Source organism: Convolutriloba macropyga, unplaced genomic scaffold (genome assembly GCF_964194025.1).
Source record: "Convolutriloba macropyga unplaced genomic scaffold, txConMacr16.3 SCAFFOLD_3508, whole genome shotgun sequence".
Classification (NCBI taxonomy): domain Eukaryota; kingdom Metazoa; phylum Xenacoelomorpha; order Acoela; family Convolutidae; genus Convolutriloba; species Convolutriloba macropyga.
In genome coordinates, this window is record NW_027453464.1 from 1 (window position 1) to 20,000 (window position 20,000).

A 20,000-nucleotide genomic window follows, 5' to 3' on the forward strand; every position below is an offset into this window, starting at 1 on the left:
GCTAGCTTGAGCTTGAGCTAGCTAGCTTGAGCTTGAGCTAGCTAGCAAGCTTGTGCTTGAGCTAGCTAGCTAGCTTGAGCTTGAGCTTGAGCTAGCTGGCTTGAGCTTGAGCTAGCTAGCTTGAGCTTGAGCTAGCTAGCTTGAGCTTGAGCTAGCTAGCTAGCTTGAACTTGAGCTAGCTAGCTAGCTTGAGCTTGAGCTAGCTAGCTAGCTTGAGCTTGAGCTAGCTAGCTAGCTTGAGCTTGAGCTTGAGCTAGCTAGCTTGAGCTTGAGCTTGAGCTAGCTAGCTAGCTTGAGCTTGAGCTAGCTAGCTTGAGCTTGAGCTAGCTAGCTTGAGCTTGAGCTAGCTAGCTAGCTTGAGCTTGAGCTAGCTAGCTAGCTTGAACTTGAGCTAGCTAGCTAGCTTGAGTTTGAGCTAGCTAGCTTGAGCTTGAGCTAGCTAGCTTGAGCTTGAGCTAGCTAGCTAGCTTGAACTTGAGCTAGCTAGCTAGCTTGAGCTTGAGCTAGCTAGCTAGCTTGAGCTTGAGCTAGCTAGCTAGCTTGAGCTTGAGCTTGAGCTAGCTAGCTTGAGCTTGAGCTTGAGCTAGCTAGCTAGCTTGAGCTTGAGCTAGCTAGCTTGAGCTTGAGCTAGCTAGCTTGAGCTTGAGCTAGCTAGCTAGCTTGAGCTTGAGCTAGCTAGCTAGCTTGAACTTGAGCTAGCTAGCTAGCTTGAGCTTGAGCTAGCTAGCTAGCTTGAGCTAGCTAGCTAGCTTGAGCTTGAGCTTGAGCTTGAGCTAGCTAGCTTGAGCTTGAGCTAGCTAGCTAGCTTGAGCTTGAGCTAGCTAGCTAGCTTGAGCTTGAGCTAGCTAGCTAGCTTGAGCTTGAGCTTGAGCTAGCTAGCTTGAGCTTGAGCTAGCTAGCTAGCTTGAGCTTGAGCTAGCTAGCTAGCTTGAGCTTGAGCTTGAGCTAGCTAGCTTGAGCTTGAGCTTGAGCTAGCTAGCTAGCTTGAGCTTGAGCTAGCTAGCTTGAGCTTGAGCTAGCTAGCTTGAGCTTGAGCTAGCTAGCTAGCTTGTGCTTGAGCTAGCTAGCTAGCTTGAGCTTGAGCTTGAGCTAGCTGGCTTGAGCTTGAGCTAGCTAGCTTGAGCTTAGCTAGCTAGCTTGAGCTTGAGCTAGCTAGCTTGAGCTTGAGCTAGCTAGCTAGCTTGAGCTTGAGCTAGCTAGCTAGCTTGAGCTTGAGCTAGCTAGCTAGCTTGAGCTTGAGCTTGAGCTAGCTAGCTTGAGCTTGAGCTTGAGCTAGCTAGCTAGCTTGAGCTTGAGCTAGCTAGCTTGAGCTTGAGCTAGCTAGCTTGAGCTTGAGCTAGCTAGCTAGCTTGAGCTTGAGCTAGCTAGCTAGCTTGAGCTTGAGCTAGCTAGCTTGAGCTTGAGCTAGCTAGCTAGCTTGAGCTAGCTAGCTAGCTTGAGCTTGAGCTAGCTAGCTAGCTTGAGCTTGAGCTAGCTAGCTAGCTTGAGCTTGAGCTAGCTAGCTAGCTTGAGCTTGAGCAGCTAGCTAGCTTGAGCTTGAGCTTGAGCTAGCTAGCTTGAGCTTGAGCTTGAGCTAGCTAGCTAGCTTGAGCTTGAGCTAGCTAGCTTGAGCTTGAGCTAGCTAGCTTGAGCTTGAGCTTAGCTAGCTAGCTTGAGCTTGAGCTAGCTAGCTAGCTTGAGCTTGAGCTTGAGCTAGCTAGCTTGAGCTTGAGCTAGCTAGCTTGAGCTTGAGCTAGCTAGCTTGAGCTTGAGCTAGCTAGCAAGCTTGTGCTTGAGCTAGCTAGCTAGCTTGAGCTTGAGCTTGAGCTAGCTGGCTTGAGCTTGAGCTAGCTAGCTTGAGCTTGAGCTAGCTAGCTTGAGCTTGAGCTAGCTAGCTAGCTTGAACTTGAGCTAGCTAGCTAGCTTGAGCTTGAGCTAGCTAGCTAGCTTGAGCTTGAGCTAGCTAGCTAGCTTGAGCTTGAGCTTGAGCTAGCTAGCTTGAGCTTGAGCTTGAGCTAGCTAGCTAGCTGGAGCTTGAGCTAGCTAGCTTGAGCTTGAGCTAGCTAGCTTGAGCTTGAGCTAGCTAGCTAGCTTGAGCTTGAGCTAGCTAGCTAGCTTGAACTTGAGCTAGCTAGCTAGCTTGAGTTTGAGCTAGCTAGCTTGAGCTTGAGCTAGCTAGCTTGAGCTTGAGCTAGCTAGCTAGCTTGAACTTGAGCTAGCTAGCTAGCTTGAGCTTGAGCTAGCTAGCTAGCTTGAGCTTGAGCTAGCTAGCTAGCTTGAGCTTGAGCTTGAGCTAGCTAGCTTGAGCTTGAGCTTGAGCTAGCTAGCTAGCTTGAGCTTGAGCTAGCTAGCTTGAGCTTGAGCTAGCTAGCTTGAGCTTGAGCTAGCTAGCTAGCTTGAGCTTGAGCTAGCTAGCTAGCTTGAACTTGAGCTAGCTAGCTAGCTTGAGCTTGAGCTAGCTAGCTAGCTTGAGCTAGCTAGCTAGCTTGAGCTTGAGCTTGAGCTTGAGCTAGCTAGCTTGAGCTTGAGCTAGCTAGCTAGCTTGAGCTTGAGCTAGCTAGCCAGCTTGAGCTTGAGCTAGCTAGCTAGCTTGAGCTTGAGCTTGAGCTAGCTAGCTTGAGCTTGAGCTTGAGCTAGCTAGCTAGCTTGAGCTTGAGCTAGCTAGCTAGCTTGAGCTTGAGCTTGAGCTAGCTAGCTTGAGCTTGAGCTTGAGCTAGCTAGCTAGCTTGAGCTTGAGCTAGCTAGCTTGAGCTTGAGCTAGCTAGCTTGAGATTGAGCTAGCTAGCTAGCTTGTGCTTGAGCTAGCTAGCTAGCTTGAGCTTGAGCTTGAGCTAGCTGGCTTGAGCTTGAGCTAGCTAGCTTGAGCTTGAGCTAGCTAGCTTGAGCTTGAGCTAGCTAGCTAGCTTGAACTTGAGCTAGCTAGCTAGCTTGAGCTTGAGCTTGAGCTAGCTAGCTAGCTTGAGCTTGAGCTAGCTAGCTAGCTTGAGCTTGAGCTTGAGCTAGCTAGCTTGAGCTTGAGCTTGAGCTAGCTAGCTAGCTTGAGCTTGAGCTAGCTAGCTTGAGCTTGAGCTAGCTAGCTTGAGCTTGAGCTAGCTAGCTAGCTTGAGCTTGAGCTAGCTAGCTAGCTTGAACTTGAGCTAGCTAGCTAGCTTGAGCTTGAGCTAGCTAGCTAGCTTGAGCTAGCTAGCTAGCTTGAGCTTGAGCTTGAGCTTGAGCTAGCTAGCTTGAGCTTGAGCTAGCTAGCTAGCTTGAGCTTGAGCTAGCTAGCTAGCTTGAGCTTGAGCTAGCTAGCTAGCTTGAGCTTGAGCTTGAGCTAGCTAGCTTGAGCTTGAGCTTGAGCTAGCTAGCTAGCTTGAGCTTGAGCTAGCTAGCTTGAGCTTGAGCTAGCTAGCTTGAGCTTGAGCTAGCTAGCTAGCTTGAGCTTGAGCTAGCTAGCTAGCTTGAGCTTGAGCTAGCTGGCTTGAGCTTGAGCTAGATAGCTTGAGCTTGAGCTAGCTAGCTAGCTTGAGCTAGCTAGCTAGAGCTCGACCTATGAAAAGCTGCGCAAACACTTATTCTATAATAATTGCGAAAATTAAAAATTTCACAAGTGAAAAGCTGCATAAACAGTAATTCTATGTGTGGGGCATTATTAGGGGGAGGTGTCTTGTCAAAATATGGCTGGACTAAAGACCTCAACCCAGATAGGGTGGAAGGCCCTATGATCGGTCTGTTACTAATCGGTGACCGATAAAGACCTGACCAAGGCCTGTAGTAAGCTTGGTTAGGCATTACAGGAGATAACACTAAGACCGAGGGGTCTTAGAGAGCCCTCTAGCGGGGCGAATAGAGCTAGATCGAGCCTTGGGAAAGCTAGATCGAGCAGGACTGAAGCTAAAGGATAGACCGAGAGGTCTGTCTGGTCCTCCTAGAGAGGCCAAGAGAAAGTACGAGAAGCCAACTAAAGCTTGATCGGGCCTTCAGCAAGCACGACCGAGCTGTACCGGAGCTAACACTAAGACCGAGGGGTCTTAGAGAGCCCTCTAGCGGGGCGAATAGAGCTAGATCGAGCCTTGGGAAAGCTAGATCGAGCAGGACTGAAGCTAAACGATAGACCGAGAGGTCTGTCTGGTCCTCCTAGAGAGGCCAAGAGAAAAAACGAGAAGCTAACTAAAGCTTGATCGGGCCTTCAGCAAGCACGACCGAGCTGTACCGGAGCTAACACTAAGACCGAGGGGTCTTAGAGAGCCCTCTAGCGGGGCGAATAGAGCTTGATCAAGCCTTGGGCAAGCTAGATCGAGCAGGACTGAAGCTAAGCAAGAGACCGAGAGGTCTGTCTGGTCCTCCTAGAGAGGCCAAGAGAAAGTACGAGAAGCCAACTAAAGCTTGATCGGGCCTTCAGCAAGCACGACCGAGCTGTACCGGAGCTAACACTAAGACCGAGGGGTCTTAGAGAGCCCTCTAGCGGGGCGAATAGAGCTAGATCGAGCCTTGGGAAAGCTAGATCGAGCAGGACTGAAGCTAAACGATAGACCGAGAGGTCTGTCTGGTCCTCCTAGAGAGGCCAAGAGAAAGTACGAGAAGCTAACTAAAGCTTGATCGCGCCTTCAGCAAGCACGATTGAGCAAGACCGGAGCTAACACTAAGACCGAAGTGTCTTAGAGAGCCCTCTGGTGGGGCGAATAGAGCTAGATCGAGCCTTGGGAAAGCTAGATCGAGTAAGATTGAAGCTGAAAGAGTGTCAGAGGAGCAAATGAACCTCCAAAAAGTGAAAATCAAATTTTAGAAAAAACACAAGTTAAATACTGCATGGACAGTATTTCTATGTGTGGGGCATTATTAGGGGGAGGTGTCTTGTCAAAATATGGCTGGACTAAAGACCTCAACCCGGATAGGGTGGAAGGCCCCATGATCGGTCTGTTACTAATCGGTGACCGATAAAGACCTGACCAAGGCCTGTAGTAAGCTTGGTTAGGCATTACAGGAGTTAACACTAAGACCGAGGGGTCTTAGAGAGCCCTCTAGCGGGGCGAATAGAGCTAGATCGAGCCTTGGGAAAGCTAGATCGAGCAGGACTGAAGCTAAGCAAGAGACCGAAAGGTCTGTCTGGTCCTCCTAGAGAGGCCAAGAGAAAGTACGAGAAGCTAACTAAAGCTTGATCAGGCCTTCAGCAAGCACGACCGAGCTGTACCGGAGCTAACACTAAGACCGAGGGGTCTTAGAGAGCCCTCTAGCAGGGCGAATAGATCTAGATCGAGCCTTGGGAAAGCTAGATCGAGCAGGACTGAAGCTAAACGATAGACCGAGAGGTCTGTCTGGTCCTCCTAGAGAGGCCAAGAGAAAGTACGAGAAGCTAACTAAAGCTTGATCGGGCCTTCAGCAAGCACGACCGAGCTGTACCGGAGCTAACACTAAGACCGAGGGGTCTTAGAGAGCCCTCTAGCAGGGCGAATAGAGCTAGATCGAGCCTTGGGAAAGCTAGATCAAGCAGGACTGAAGCTAAACGATAGACCGAGAGGTCTGTCTGGTCCTCCTATAGAGGCCAAGAGAAAGTACGAGAATCTAACTAAAGCTTGATCGGGCCTTCAGCAAGCACGACCGAGCTGTACCGGAGCTAACACTAAGACCGAGGGGTCTTAGAGAGCCCTCTAGCAGGGCGAATAGAGCTAGATCGAGCCTTGGGAAAGCTAGATCGAGCAGGACTGAAGCTAAACGATAGACCGAGAGGTCTGTCTGGTCCTCCTAGAGAGGCCAAGAGGAAGTACGAGAAGCTAACTAAAGCTTGATCGCGCCTTCAGCAAGCACGATTGAGCAAGACCGGAGCTAACACTAAGACCGAAGTGTCTTAGAGAGCCCTCTAGTGGGGCGAATAGAGCTAGATCGAGCCTTGGGAAAGCTAGATCGAGTAAGATTGAAGCTGAAAGAGTGTCAGAGGAGCAAATGAACCTCCAAAAAGTGAAAATCAAATTTTAGAAAAAAACACAAGTTAAATACTGCATGGACAGTAATTCTATGTGTGGGGCATTATTAGGGAGAGGTGTCTTGTCAAAATATGGCTGGACTAAAGACCTCAACCCGGATAGGGTGGAAGGCCCTATGATTGGTCTGTTACTAATCGGTGACCGATAAAGACCTGACCAAGGCCTGTAGTAAGCTTGGTTAGGCATTACAGAAGATAACACTAAGACCGAGGGGTCTTAGAGAGCCCTCTAGCGGGGCGAATAGAGCTTGATCAAGCCTTGGGCAAGCTAGATCGAGCAGGACTGAAGCTAAACGATAGACCGAGAGGTCTGTCTGGTCCTCCTAGAGAGGCCAAGAGAAAGTACGAGAATCTAACTAAAGCTGGGTCGGGCCTTCAGCAAGCACGACCGAGCAGTACCGGAGCTAACACTAAGACCGAGGGGTCTTAGAGAGCCCTCTAGTGGGGCGAATAGAGCTAGATCGAGCCTTGGGAAAGCTAGATCGAGCAGGACTGAAGCTAAACGATAAACCGAAAGGTCTGACGGGTCCTCATAAGAGGCATGGAGAAAGATCTGATACTAAAGTACCTCTCGGAAGTAATAAAATATGCCTGATGAAGCCGGGTATGATGTTTGTTGTTTGATGGCATTCATCGATTAGGTCTGGTGGATTCCCCATTACTCCGAGTGGTACTAGTAGAGGCTCCTACAGGGGTGAGCAAAGCGAGATCAAGCCTTAGGCAAGCTAGATCGAGCAGAACTGAAGCTGAAAAGCAAAATAAATGACAGGTCTGTCCAAATCAATAAACTTGAAATCCAGTGTGGTCACCACGGGTCACGAGGTGAATTCCTAGCGATTGTCTGCTGAACGTATAGGAAGGCCCGAAACGAACGATAATTTCATTGCACAGTGGAGATACTATACGTTCAGGAGTAGCATACATCGGGTTTGATCTATGATCATGTCTGGTCTCCGAGGATCCACCGGGTTACCAACTGGCACCGCTGTACTGGGTGTAAAACTGGGCCACCTGAAGTCCCGGGTGTAAAACTAGGTGCCTCTGTGCCAAAGTAGCGGCTTGCGTAGTGCATTATGCCTCCGGCTTGCGAAATGGTTATAAGCAATAACAACAGGACGCCGCGGGGTGTTCACTTAAAGGAGTAACGTTCTCTCAAGGGAGGGGATCTAAAAATCTTGATAAAACATTTATTCTATGCAAAATTTGTGCGCAAATTTTGCAAAGTAAAAAGCTGCACTGTAGCAAATTCTATGTGTGTAGCATTATTAGGGAAGTGTTGTTTGATGGCACCTCTCTACTTGATGCACCAAAGAACTACCTTGATGGCTCATGACCGCTGGTAATCTGTCGTCGCTAGTAGTTCGGAACTGAGAACAAATATGTTCGCAAATTACAACAATTATACAGCATATTGCTGAATAAAGCAGAACCGAATAATACTCAGTGACTTTACACCAAGACTGACTAATGTCTGGATTGTATCGTCCTACTCGAGTAAGGCGAAGAAAAGCTAGAAAGATACGCTTTTCACAAAGCAGGCTTAATGCATGCAAACCAAGGAGGAAGGAGTGATGCCCCTCCTTATAATAAGCAGAACCAAATAAAGAACAGACAGCATCATCTGTACAGTGACCAAGAAGAGGTGAAACTTCTGTATGTGAAAAGGCAATTTGAGCGAGATTTATTAGCAGACTAGTATTATGTTGTTTCTAGTAGGCGAAAGCCGAAACATCAACATGTGAAAATCTGATATTAAATCCTCAATCATTTTCCCTAGTATTATACAGCTATGAGTAACCTTAATTGGACACGGCAATTATTGCTGACCGGTGAAACTTTCGCATGGGAAAGACACACACACTTCTTGACAAAGCAATAAGTATTATGCTGTTTCTAGTACGCGAAAGCAGAAACATCAGCATGTGAAAGTTGTGAAGTTGAAGAATTTTTGTGTTGAGTACGATGTTGTTACTAGTAACCATGTCGACAGCTGAGAACTGTTCTCTAACCAATAGAAGGTGAAACTTCTGTATGTGAAAAGGCAATTTGAGCGAGATTTCTTAGCAGACTAGTATTATGTTGTTTCTAGTAGGCGAAAGCCGAAACATCAACATGTGAAAATCTGATATTAAATCCTCAATCATTTTCCCTAGTATTATACAGCTACTAGTAGCCGTAATTGGTCAGGGAAACATTGTTGACCGGTGAAACTTCACATGGGAAAGACACACAAATTACTTGACAAAACAATAAGTATTATGCTGTTTCTAGTATGCGAAAGCAGAAACATCAGCATGTGAAAGTTGTGAAGTTGAAAAGTTTTTGTGTTGAGTACGGTGTTGTTACTAGTAACCATGTCGACAGCTGGAAAGCTGTTCTCTAACCAATAAAAGGTAAAACTTCTGTATCTGAAGAGGCGGCGTGATTGAGATTTTTAACAGACTAGTATTATGTTGTTTCTAGTAGGCGAGAGCCGAAACATCGACATGTGAACATCTGGTTTTTAAATCATGAGTCAATTCTCCCTAGTATGATACAGTTGTTAGCCGGTATTGGTAACAGTAGAACAGAGATTTGGAGGGCAAAACCTGCTCATGGGAAATGCTCACAGAGCGCTATCTACCAGTACACATAGTATTATGCTGTTTCTAGTACGCGCGAGCCGAAACATCAGCATGTGAAATGTGTAATCGTGGGTAACTCTAAGTGTGTAGAGTACTGTGTAGTAACTAGTAGCCATGCCAAAGCATGCATTGAAACTCTTCGTGATTTAAAAAGCTCAAAGCAAGATTGACGAGGCCGCAAGGCTATGTCTTTCTAAATTCGAACAAATCGAAAGATTGTTCAAAGTACAATTAAACTGATTGATCCTGTCAGTTGCCATATGCTTGTCTGAAAGACTAAGCCATGCATGTGCAAGCGAAGCTTGAAAAAGTGGAACCGCGAATGGCTCATTAAATCAGTTACTATCTATTAGTTGATTTGCAAGCTAAATGAATAACTGCGGTAACCCTGCAGCTAATGCATGCTGATTGTCCGACACTGTCGGAGACTTTTACAAGACTACACCGGGTGATTTGCTAAGTACAGACACATCCCGTGATGAGTCCTAGTAACTGAAAGATCCCAGATAGCTTCGGCTTGGGGACGGAACTTCCGAATTTCTGACCTATCAACCTATGATGGTAGTGTAACGGACTACCATGGTTGTGACGGGTAACGGGGAATCAGGGTTCGATTCCGGAGAGGGAGCCTTAGAAACGGCTACCACATCCAAGGAAGGCAGCAGGCACGCAAATTACCCACTCTCCGCACGAGGAGGTAGTGACTAGAAATAATGATATGAACCTTTATGGTTTGTAATCAGAATGGAATGGACTTAAAAGCTCCATTGATGAACGAGTAGAGGGCAAGTCTGGTGCCAGCAGCCGCGGTAATACCAGCCTCTACAAGCGTATGCAATAGTTGCTGCGTTTAAAAAGCTCATAGTTGGATCTGTTTGAGTAGAACGGCAACATGGTCTTCAGTTAAATCTGTTGACTCGTTCCGCTCATCCTTCGCATCGAAGAAATAGTTTGCACTTAAATGTGACGAACTGTGGAAAGTGTTTTCACCCTGAGAAAATTAGAGTGTTCAAAGCATCCTTTGGGATCGAATAATAAAGCATGGAATAATGGAGAATGACCCGCTACTCGATTGATGCCGGTTGGCTGAGTGCGGTAATGATTGAAAGGAACAGACGGGGGCATTTGTATTGCTACGTTAGAGGTGAAATTCTTGGATCGTGGCAAGACAAACTACTGCGAAAGCATTTGCCAAGAATGTTTTCATTAATCAAGAACGAAAGTCAGAGTATTGAAGAGGATTAGATACCCTCGTAATTCTGACCATAAACTATACCAACCTACAATTTGTCAAAGTCGATCTTGACTTGGCAAGAGATTAACCGGGAAACCAAAGTTTATTGGTTCCGGGGGAAGTATGGTTGCAAAATCGAAACTTAAAGGAATTGACGGAAGGGCACCACCAGGAGTGGAGCCTGCGGCTTAATTTGACTCAACACGGGAAAACTCACCCGGTCCAGACATCTTAAGGATTGACAGATTGAATATCTTTCATGATTATATGGGCGGTGGTGCATGGCCGTTCTTAGTTAGTGGAGTGATCTGTCTGGTTAATTCCGATAACGAACGAGATCTTCTCCATCTAAATAATGAAATTCACTATATGTGAATTCAAACACTTCTTAGAGGAACTATGCGGAATTAAATACCGCAGATGAAGTGAGGCTATAACAGGTCTGTGATGCCCTTAGATGTTCTGGACTGCACGCGCGCTACACTGTGTACTTTTAGATTGAGTACTCAGCCCTTGGTCCGAAATGGACTGGGCAATCAGAGAAAAGTACAGCGCTTCAAGGGGATCGTCTGTTGTAACTTGCAGACGTGAACCAGGAATTCCTGGTACTTATGAGTCAACAACTCATAGGGATTACGTCCCTGCCCTTTGTACACACCGCCCGTCGCTACTACTGATTGGATAGTTAAGCAAGAATTGCAAATTCCTACTGTTGGGACTTCGGTCTCCGGCAACGGGATGAAGCGGATCGAGCTTAATTGTCTAGAGGAAGTAAAAGTCGTAACAAGGTTTCCGTAGGGGAACCTGCGGAAGGATCAGTGATTGATTCCTTCGGGCATGGCTGCTGGTAGAGGCCATGTCTGTAGTGCGCATGACGCTCTGTCGCTAGAGATTGCTTGGCAACCAATCTCGAATTATGTATCGAGCTCAAAAACTACTTGTGTGGATACATAGTTCAGCAGTCATGGCAAGGGACTGCTTAAAGGGAGACTAGTTAGCAAAAGCAGCCTAGCAGAACTGCAGCTATCTAGATCTCAGAAGCTGGGTTATAGAAGCCCAGCTATAGACTTGTGAATGAGAAAGGCCTAAAAAGGTCCACAAGTCGCGTGGTTAGAACCGACACGCAAAAATCCCAGCGAGTGACAGAGCGTTGCGCTGTTCAGTGGGAAAGAGTTGAGCTACTCGGGGCGCCCACTGAACTTGCTCCGAGCCAAAGGCTCGAAAAAACACAGCTTAGCCTCAGATCCTTTACATAGAAGGCTAGCTAAAATAAACTTACCTTGGACGAGGGTAAAGTTTAGTCAGTTCTTAGGGGAGAGTAATCCACAGCTTCTCGCCCTCTGAACATTCTCCCAGATATGTAGGTCTGGGAGAGTCTCCTCCTGTTCTTCGGAATCTGGAGGTAGACAAAGACAGTACGATACGATCTTGCATCGGGATGACTAACCGATAATGATCATAATCTGACAATTTTTCCGGCTTGAGGCACCGGAGTCAGATTAAAGACACATACTGAACTAAAGGCGTATGTGCAAAGCTTGTCGGAGTGTAGAGAGTCAAGCTGAGTTGACTCGTCACGTGGTGATGACAACAGCCATGTGCAAAACACTCACAACTTTATCGTCTATGTGGAAAAGGTTGCTAACAGCGCTCTCTATGAGAGGCCCTCGCATATAACTATACGAGGAAAAGGCGATAGAGTTGTTTGAATGTGGGGCAGGTTCATCGACAAGCTAAGTTGATCACATTCTTGTTGTGGCATCCTACTAGAATTGGTCACGGTCTGCACCAACTCTCCCCAAGTTGGCCAGACTTAAAACTAGAAATAAGGTTTGCAGCTATGTGAACCTAGAAACTGTAAAGGAGTTGAAAGAACTTAAAGGAATTGAAAGAGGCCTTGAGGTATATCCTCTTGGTAAAGACCCACAAAAGCTCACAAAAGTGGCTTCGAAGGGCAAAACTGGTTCATCCAAAACAATTGGAGAGCTTAAAGCAGAACCAATTCGAATGAAACACTATTGGTGAAACTTCATCATGAGAACGTCACAAGCTGATCACGCTCTATGATATGACTAGTATTATGTTGCTTCTAGTAGGCTAAGCGCAAGCCGAAACATCAACATGTGAAAGTCGTAGAATTTTGCAATCAAACTGTGGCTAGTACTGTGATGTTACTAGTAACCTGGTGTTCCGTCATATGGCCAAGAGAGCATTTGAAGGCGAAACTTCTGCATGGGAAAGCTGCATCATGATCAAAATTTTATATCGAGTATTATGTTGACGTTAGTAGGCCTTGGCCGAAAACGCAGCATGTGAAAGGTATAGATAAAAGTTATTGTTGCAGTCAGTACTGTGTAGTTACTAGTAGCTGGATTTAAGCTCAAAATGAGACACTGTTGGTGAAACTTCATCATGAGAATGTCACAAGCTGATCAAGCTCTATGATATGACTAGTATTATGTTGCTTCTAGTAGGCTAAGCGCAAGCCGAAACATCAACATGTGAAAGTCGTAGAATTTTGCGATCAAATTGTGGCTAGTACTGTGATGTTACTAGTAACCTTGTGTTACGTCATATGGCCAAGAGAGCATTTGAAGGCGAAACTTCTGCATGGGGAAGCTGCATCATGAACAAAAGTTTATATCGAGTATTATGTTGACATTAGTAGGCCCTGGCCGAAAGCGCAGCATGTGAAAGGTATAGATAAAAGTTATCGTTGCAGTCAGTACTGTGTAGTTACTAGTAGCTGGATTTAAGCTCGAAATGAGACACTGTTGGTGAAACTTCATCATGAGAACGTCACAAGCTGATCACGCTCCATGATATGACTAGTATTATGTTGCTTCTAGTAGGCTAAGCGCAAGCCGAAACATCAACATGTGAAAGTCGTAGAATTTTGCGATCAAATTGTGGCTAGTACTGTGATGTTACTAGTAACCTTGTGTTACGTCATATGGCCAAGAGAGCATTTGAAGGCGAAACTTCTGCATGGGGAAGCTGCATCATGAACAAAAGTTTATATCGAGTATTATGTTGACGTTAGTAGGCCCTGGCCGAAAGCGCAGCATGTGAAAGGTATAGATAAAAGTTAGCGTTGCAGTCAGTACTGTGTAGTTACTAGTAGCTGGATTTAAGCTCGAAATGAGACACTGTTGGTGAAACTTCATCATGAGAACGTCACAAGCTGATCACGCTCTATGATATGACTAGTATTATGTTGCTTCTAGTAGGCTAAGCGCAAGCCGAAACATCAACATGTGAAAGTCGTAGAATTTTGCAATCAAACTGTGGCTAGTACTGTGATGTTACTAGTAACCTTTTCTTACGTCATATGGCCAAGAGAGCATTTGAAGGCGAAACTTCTGCATGGGGAAGCTGCATCATGAACAAAAGTTTATATCGAGTATTATGTTGACGTTAGTAGGCCCTGGCCGAAAGCGCAGCATGTGAAAGGTATAGATAAAAGTTATCGTTGCAGTCAGTACTGTGTAGTTACTAGTAGCTGGATTTAAGCTCGAAGTGAGACACTGTTGGTGAAACTTCATCATGAGAACGTCACAAGCTGATCACGCTCTATGATATGACTAGTATTATGTTGCTTATAGTAGGCTAAGCGCAAGCCGAAACATCAACATGTGAAAGTCGTAGAATTTTGCGATCAAATTGTGGCTAGTACTGTGATGTTACTAGTAACCTTGTGTTACGTCATATGGCCAAGAGAGCATTTGAAGGCGAAACTTCTGCATGGGGAAGCTGCATCATGAACAAAAGTTTATATCGAGTATTATGTTGACGTTAGTAGGCCCTGGCCGAAAGCGCAGCATGTGAAAGGTATAGATAAAAGTTAGCGTTGCAGTCAGTACTGTGTAGTTACTAGTAGCTGGATTTAAGCTCGAAATGAGACACTGTTGGTGAAACTTCATCATGAGAACGTCACAAGCTGATCACGCTCTATGATATGACTAGTATTATGTTGCTTCTAGTAGGCTAAGCGCAAGCCGAAACATCAACATGTGAAAGTCGTAGAATTTTGCAATCAAACTGTGGCTAGTACTGTGATGTTACTAGTAACCTTTTCTTACGTCATATGGCCAAGAGAGCATTTGAAGGCGAAACTTCTGCATGGGGAAGCTGCATCATGAACAAAAGTTTATATCGAGTATTATGTTGACGTTAGTAGGCCCTGGCCGAAAGCGCAGCATGTGAAAGGTATAGATAAAAGTTATCGTTGCAGTCAGTACTGTGTAGTTACTAGTAGCTGGATTTAAGCTCGAAGTGAGACACTGTTGGTGAAACTTCATCATGAGAACGTCACAAGCTGATCACGCTCTATGATATGACTAGTATTATGTTGCTTATAGTAGGCTAAGCGCAAGCCGAAACATCAACATGTGAAAGTCGTAGAATTTTGCGATCAAACTGTGGCTAGTACTTTGATGATGCTTGTAGCCAACCGAATTGGTTGAAAAGCCCAATAAGTAAGCTAACTTGGGAGAGCTTGTTGGAAACCAAATGCTACTAGATTGGTCCAAATACATCCTTCAACAGGGGATCACTTGGCTCGCTTTACGAAGAGGAGCACAGCTATATGTGTTAATTCGGTATGAATCGCAAGATTTGTTTACCGACATCTCTAACGCAAAAGGCGGTCTCGGCTTCGGCTGTTGACTGCGTCCGATTCAGGGTTATATAACTCTCGATTGAACACATTGATGTTCTATTGTTGGTGCTTCCAATAAAATTGGAACACTTAAAGCAGAACCGATTCAAATAATAGCATTCTGATCAATGATTGCATTCCTTGATCAAGAACTGCTGGAGTCATTGTGATGGCGAATTTTCTTCATAAGAAAATTGCAAAGAGACGGAACTTAATGAGACTAGTATTATGTTGTTTCTAGTAAGCGGAAGCTGAAACAGCAACATGTGAAAATCAAGTTTTGTTCAATGATCTCGAGGCGATAAGTACTATGAAGCAACTAGTAGCCTAAGCATGACTCAGATTTGAGACAGTCAAAAAGACTGGCGAAACTTCTTCACATGAAAGTTACATAGAGAACTACAAATGTATACAGCGAGTATTATGTTGTTTCTAGTAGGCGAAAGCTGAAACATCAACATGTGAAAGTTGTCTGCAAACTGTAGAACGATATGTGATTAGTACTGTGCTGTTACTAGTAGCCAGTCTGACTGTAGAAGCCAAGACAAAGGGAAACTAATGCATCTGAAAAGGACAAGTTATGGAAAGGTATGCACGATAAGTATTATGTTGTTTCTAGTAAGCGGCAGCTGAAACATCAACATGTGAACGTCGTTGTGTACAGTAACCTAGAACTATATAGTCCTTAGTAACGTGCATTTACTAGTACCTGTAATTGGTATTCAGACTCAGGCAGTTTGGAATAGTTTGGCAAAGATGCACCAGAGAAAACTGGGATTTGATACAGAAATTGTTGAATACAAGTATTATGCTGCTTCTAGTAGGTTGAATCCGAAACATCAGCATGTGAAAATTGAAAACATTTCTGGTTCGAATTGTCACAAGTATTTGGTGATCTGAGTAGCCAAACTCACTACAACGCCAATTGAAGGCAAAAATTCTCAACGGGAAAAGCTATTCTCATTGAATGAGCTAACAAGACGAGTATTATGTTGCTTCTAGTAGGCGAAAGCCAAAACATCAACATGTGAAAGTCTTGCTGAACAAATTTAATGTTGTTGAGCTCAGTACCGTGTGAATTAGTAGCCATAATTGGCGAGCGAAAATTGAACTGGCGAAACTTCGTCTTTGGAAAATTGCAGATGCCGAGCACTTATTTTGCAACGAGTATTATGTTGACTGTAGTAAGCGAAAGCCGAAACAGCAACATGTGAAAGCTGTTGAAATTTGTGGTCATTTTGCAATAAGTACAAGGAGTGTAACTAGTAGCCAGGTCAAAATTTGGGATAAGAATGAGCAAAAATTCTGCATGAGAACAGTTGAAATTATGAAACTAAATTACAAAGACTAGTATTATGTTGTTTCGAGTACGCGAAAGCGGAAACATCAACATGTGAACGTTTGTAACGAAGTTTCGTTAATTTTCAGCCTAGTACTGAGCAAGAACGAGTAGCCTCATCTCCAATCCCACGCAAAATGTAGTGAAATATGTGAGTGAACCTTATTCACGGTGAGGGTTTCCCGAGGTCTGTATTGCAGCGAGTATTATGTTGCTTCTAGTAAGCGAAAGCTGAAACAACAACATTTGAAAGTTGGAATTAATGACTGAATGGAAACTTCGACCTGTGTTTGATAGTAGTAGCGAACAAAACTGCTGAATCGGTTTCTGTCTCATATTGGTCAGTGAACCAATTAAGAGACAATCAACTACATAACCTGAATTGGGCGAGAGAACCCCCTTAACTTAAGCATATCAGTAAGGGGAGGAAAAGAAATCAACTGAGAATCCCTTAGTAATGGCGAATGAACAGGGAAAAGCTCATCGGGAAGAGAAATGGCAACATTTCTCGGTGTCCGGTATGGTTTGATGCTAGACTGGTGAATTTGTCCTGATGTCTACTGGAAAGTAGCATCAAAGAAGGTGAAAATCCTGTAAAGGTCATTTTCGATACCAGTCATAATGGCTCATTCCTATGAGTAGAGTTGTTTGAAAGTGCAACTCGAAGCTGGAGATATGTCTCTCCAAAAGCTAATTATAAAGCGAGACCGATAGTAAACAAGTACCGTGAGGGAAAGTTGAAAAGCACTCTGAAGAGAGAGTGAAAAGTACGTGAAACTGTTGAAGGGGAACTGGAGTGAGCGTTACCATACTCAATGCCTTGATATTATATTCTCGGCTACCGAGTAGTGTAGTTGTCGTCTTTTGGCAAATCTTGTTAATGAATCGAGCAGAAGTTTTCCTCGGAATTCTTCTTGTTGATTCTAAACAAAATGAGATAAATTGATCTTGATTGCCTGTCTGACCTCAACTTCCTATTCAATGCTCTCTACAGCCCGTCTTGAAACACGGACCAAGGAGTGTGAGTTGCTTGCAAGTGTTGTCGCTCATTGAAAGCGCACACGCGAAATGAAAGTGAACAGTGTAATTTTTATGAATTGCACTACTTTGTGTGGTGAGGGCGCCGATTCGGTGTCCCGCAACCACGGACGGTTTTGCTCTTATTGCATGACTGATCCAGAGCAAGTAGCACACGACCCGAAAGATGGTGATCTATGCTTGGGCAGGGCGAAGCCACGGGAAACCATGGTGGAAGCCCGAAGCGGTTCTGACGTGCAAATCGATCGTCTGACCTGAGCATAGGGGCGAAAGACTAATCGAACCATCTAGTAGCTGGTTTCCTCCGAAGTTTCCCTCAGGATAGCAAAAGCTTGAGCAAGATTGAAAAATCTTCGCAAAGCAATTTCATCGGTTAAAGCGAATGATTAGAGGAATGGGGGAAAATTTTTCCTTCACCTATTCTCAAACTATAAATCGGTGAGATGTCCTTGTGACTTAATTGCACTTGGACTATGAATGCAAGCTTTTTGTGGGCCGCTTTTGGTAAGCAGAACCGGCGATGTGGGATGAACCAAAAGTTGGGTTAAGGCGCCTAACTACTTGCTCATGAGTCACCACAAAAGGTGTTGATTGATACTGACAGCAGGACGGTGGTCATGGAAGTTGAAATCCGCTAAGGAGTGTGTAACAACTCACCTGCCGAATCAATCAGCCCTGAAAATGGATGGCACTAGAGCTCGTGGCCTATACCCAACCATGAATATCAATATCTAACGCAAGTTAGATTAGAGAAAAAGAGCCTCACCAGCTCAAAAATGATATTCATGTGTAGGAGGACACATTGATTGCGCTAAAGTATGCACGCAAGTGTATGCGCGAAGCGATCAATGGAGCAGATCTTGGTGGAAGTAGCAAGTACTCAAATGAGAACTTTGAGGACTGAAGCGGGAAAGGCTTTCATGTGAACAGCGTTTGCACATGAGTTAGTCGATTCTAAAAGACAGGCTAATGCCAAAGTCTTGAATAGTGGTTTCTTGAAAACTGCTGAGTCTCGAAAGAGCATCGGGTTAAAATTCCCGAACTTACTCTCCTGGCATTGAGACGGCAACGTCATTGAGGTCGAACTTTGTCATTGGGACCTTGGGGAAGAGTTATCTTTTCTTTATAACACGTTGTAGAGTCCTTGGAATTGATTCAATCAGAGATAAGGCTCGAAGCGTGCAAGAGCACAGCAGCATTTGCTGTGTCCCAATTGTTCCTGGTGGCACATAAAAGTTTGGCTTAGCAGATGTCAGGAGAGTGAATCGTACCGATTACCGCATCAGGTCCCCAAGGTGAAAAGCCTCTGGTCTTGGAACAGTGTAGATAAGGGAAGTCGGCAAAATAGATCCGTACCTTCGGAAGAAGGATTGGCTCTGAGGAGTGGGTGTAACAAGCCTTTAGTTTGACGCTTCGGTCTGCTAAAGCGTGCGATGGCCTTCGGGTTGTTGGCGTTTGGTTTGACTGCTAGCTGATATGCTTTAGGTCTATTCTGTTGCACAAAAAACACTCGAACTCTGAACTGGTTCGGACAAGGGGAATCCGACTGTTTAATTAAAACAAAGCATTGCGATGGCTGGTGAAACGGTGTTGACGCAATGTGATTTCTGCCCAGTGCTCTGAATGTCAAAGTGAAGAAATTCAAATAAGCGCGGGTAAACGGCGGGAGTAACTATGACTCTCTTAACAGTTTGTGGCAATGATGCAGGAACATGACAGGGAGGAAAACACTGTGCAGGAAGACAGACCAAGACACTGTCTTGAGACGGGCATCGACCTTGAGATGCTGGCTCTTCCTCCTCCGGGTGAATGGCACAGAATGACGGACGACGATCTCACCCAGTACGTCGAGAGAGAGGGACAGATGTGGCTACAAACCCTTGCACAAGAACCAGGGAAGAATGGGGGACAGAGGGCTCACAAACATCCTAGACGATCCAAGAAGGGCATGAGACGGCACCAGTATGCAAGACTGCAGGCTCTTTACAGACGTGACAGGGCTAAGGCAGCGGCATCAGTGATGGATGGGTCATGGGAGAAGTTTGGTGAGCACAACCCCATCACCGACAAGACAGGGTTTCTTGATGCTTGGCAGCAGCTCCTTGAGACGGAAGCAGAGACAATAGACCTAAGCACAATCAGCGGTCAGGGTTGGGTCACTCCAATCACCATCGAAGAAGTGGCCAAGTGTGTGCAGACCATGGGACAGACAGCTCCTGGACCAGACAGGGTGAGCAGGAAGACGGTGACTTGCATCCCCTTCAAGAAGTTGGTCTCCCACTTCAATCTCTGGCTGCTGGCTGAACATCTACCCGAGTGGCTCCTTAGTGGAAGAACAGTGTTCATCCCCAAAGTGGCAGGGTCTCAGGAACCAATGGACTTCAGACCCATCACAGTGGCAAGTGTACTGGCCAGGGTGTTCCACAAGTGCTTAGCTGCACGACTTGAGGACCTAGACGACAATATCAGACAGAAGGGCTTCAAGAGGGTAGATGGGACGGCAACCAACTCTCTTCTGCTGCAGGGCATTATCAGTGAGGCAAAGACACAGAGACGGGGACTCAAACTGGCCTTCATAGATGTGAAGAAGGCCTTTGACAGTGTGACCCACAAGGCCCTGGCAGAAGCAGCACTAGAAGCAGGCATAGACCCCAAGATCCTCAGATACATCATGAAGGGCTACAAGAGACAGGGCACAACTCTGGAGATCGACGGAGCAAGACGCTTGGTGAAGCCATCCAAGGGGGTCAGACAGGGGGATCCCATCTCCCCAATCCTATTCAACCTTGTGATGAACAGGGTGCTGAAGACTCTACCCCAAACGACTGGAATCCAGATGGGCTCAGAAAAGCTGAATCACCTCGCCTTTGCCGATGACGTTGTGTTGCTAGCTCAGACGCAGACAGGGCTTCAGGACTCTATCAACAGACTGGAGACAGGGCTGGAAAGATGTGGTCTCTCTCTCAATGCCAAGAAGTGTGCAACCCTAGATGTGGACACAGTGCCAAGGGACCGACAGATAGTGATAAACCCTAACACAGTGTTCAGCAGCAGGGCAGGAGGTCTCCCCGTGATGACAGCAGAGTCCTTCTACAAGTACCTGGGCATTGAGACAGGGGCATATGGTACGAGGACAAACACCATCAAGAAGCTGGAGAAGAAGCTAG

General features: G+C 45.6%; 2 pseudogenes; both read left to right on the top strand.

Moving 5' to 3' along the window:
- Window positions 1–14,332: 14,332 nt before the first annotated feature.
- Window positions 14,333–14,484, top strand: LOC142358302 (5.8S ribosomal RNA; annotated as a pseudogene).
- Window positions 14,485–16,167: 1,683 nt separating this feature from the next.
- The window catches only part of LOC142358303 (large subunit ribosomal RNA), a 6,362-nt pseudogene continuing 2,529 nt past the window's right edge, over window positions 16,168–20,000 (top strand).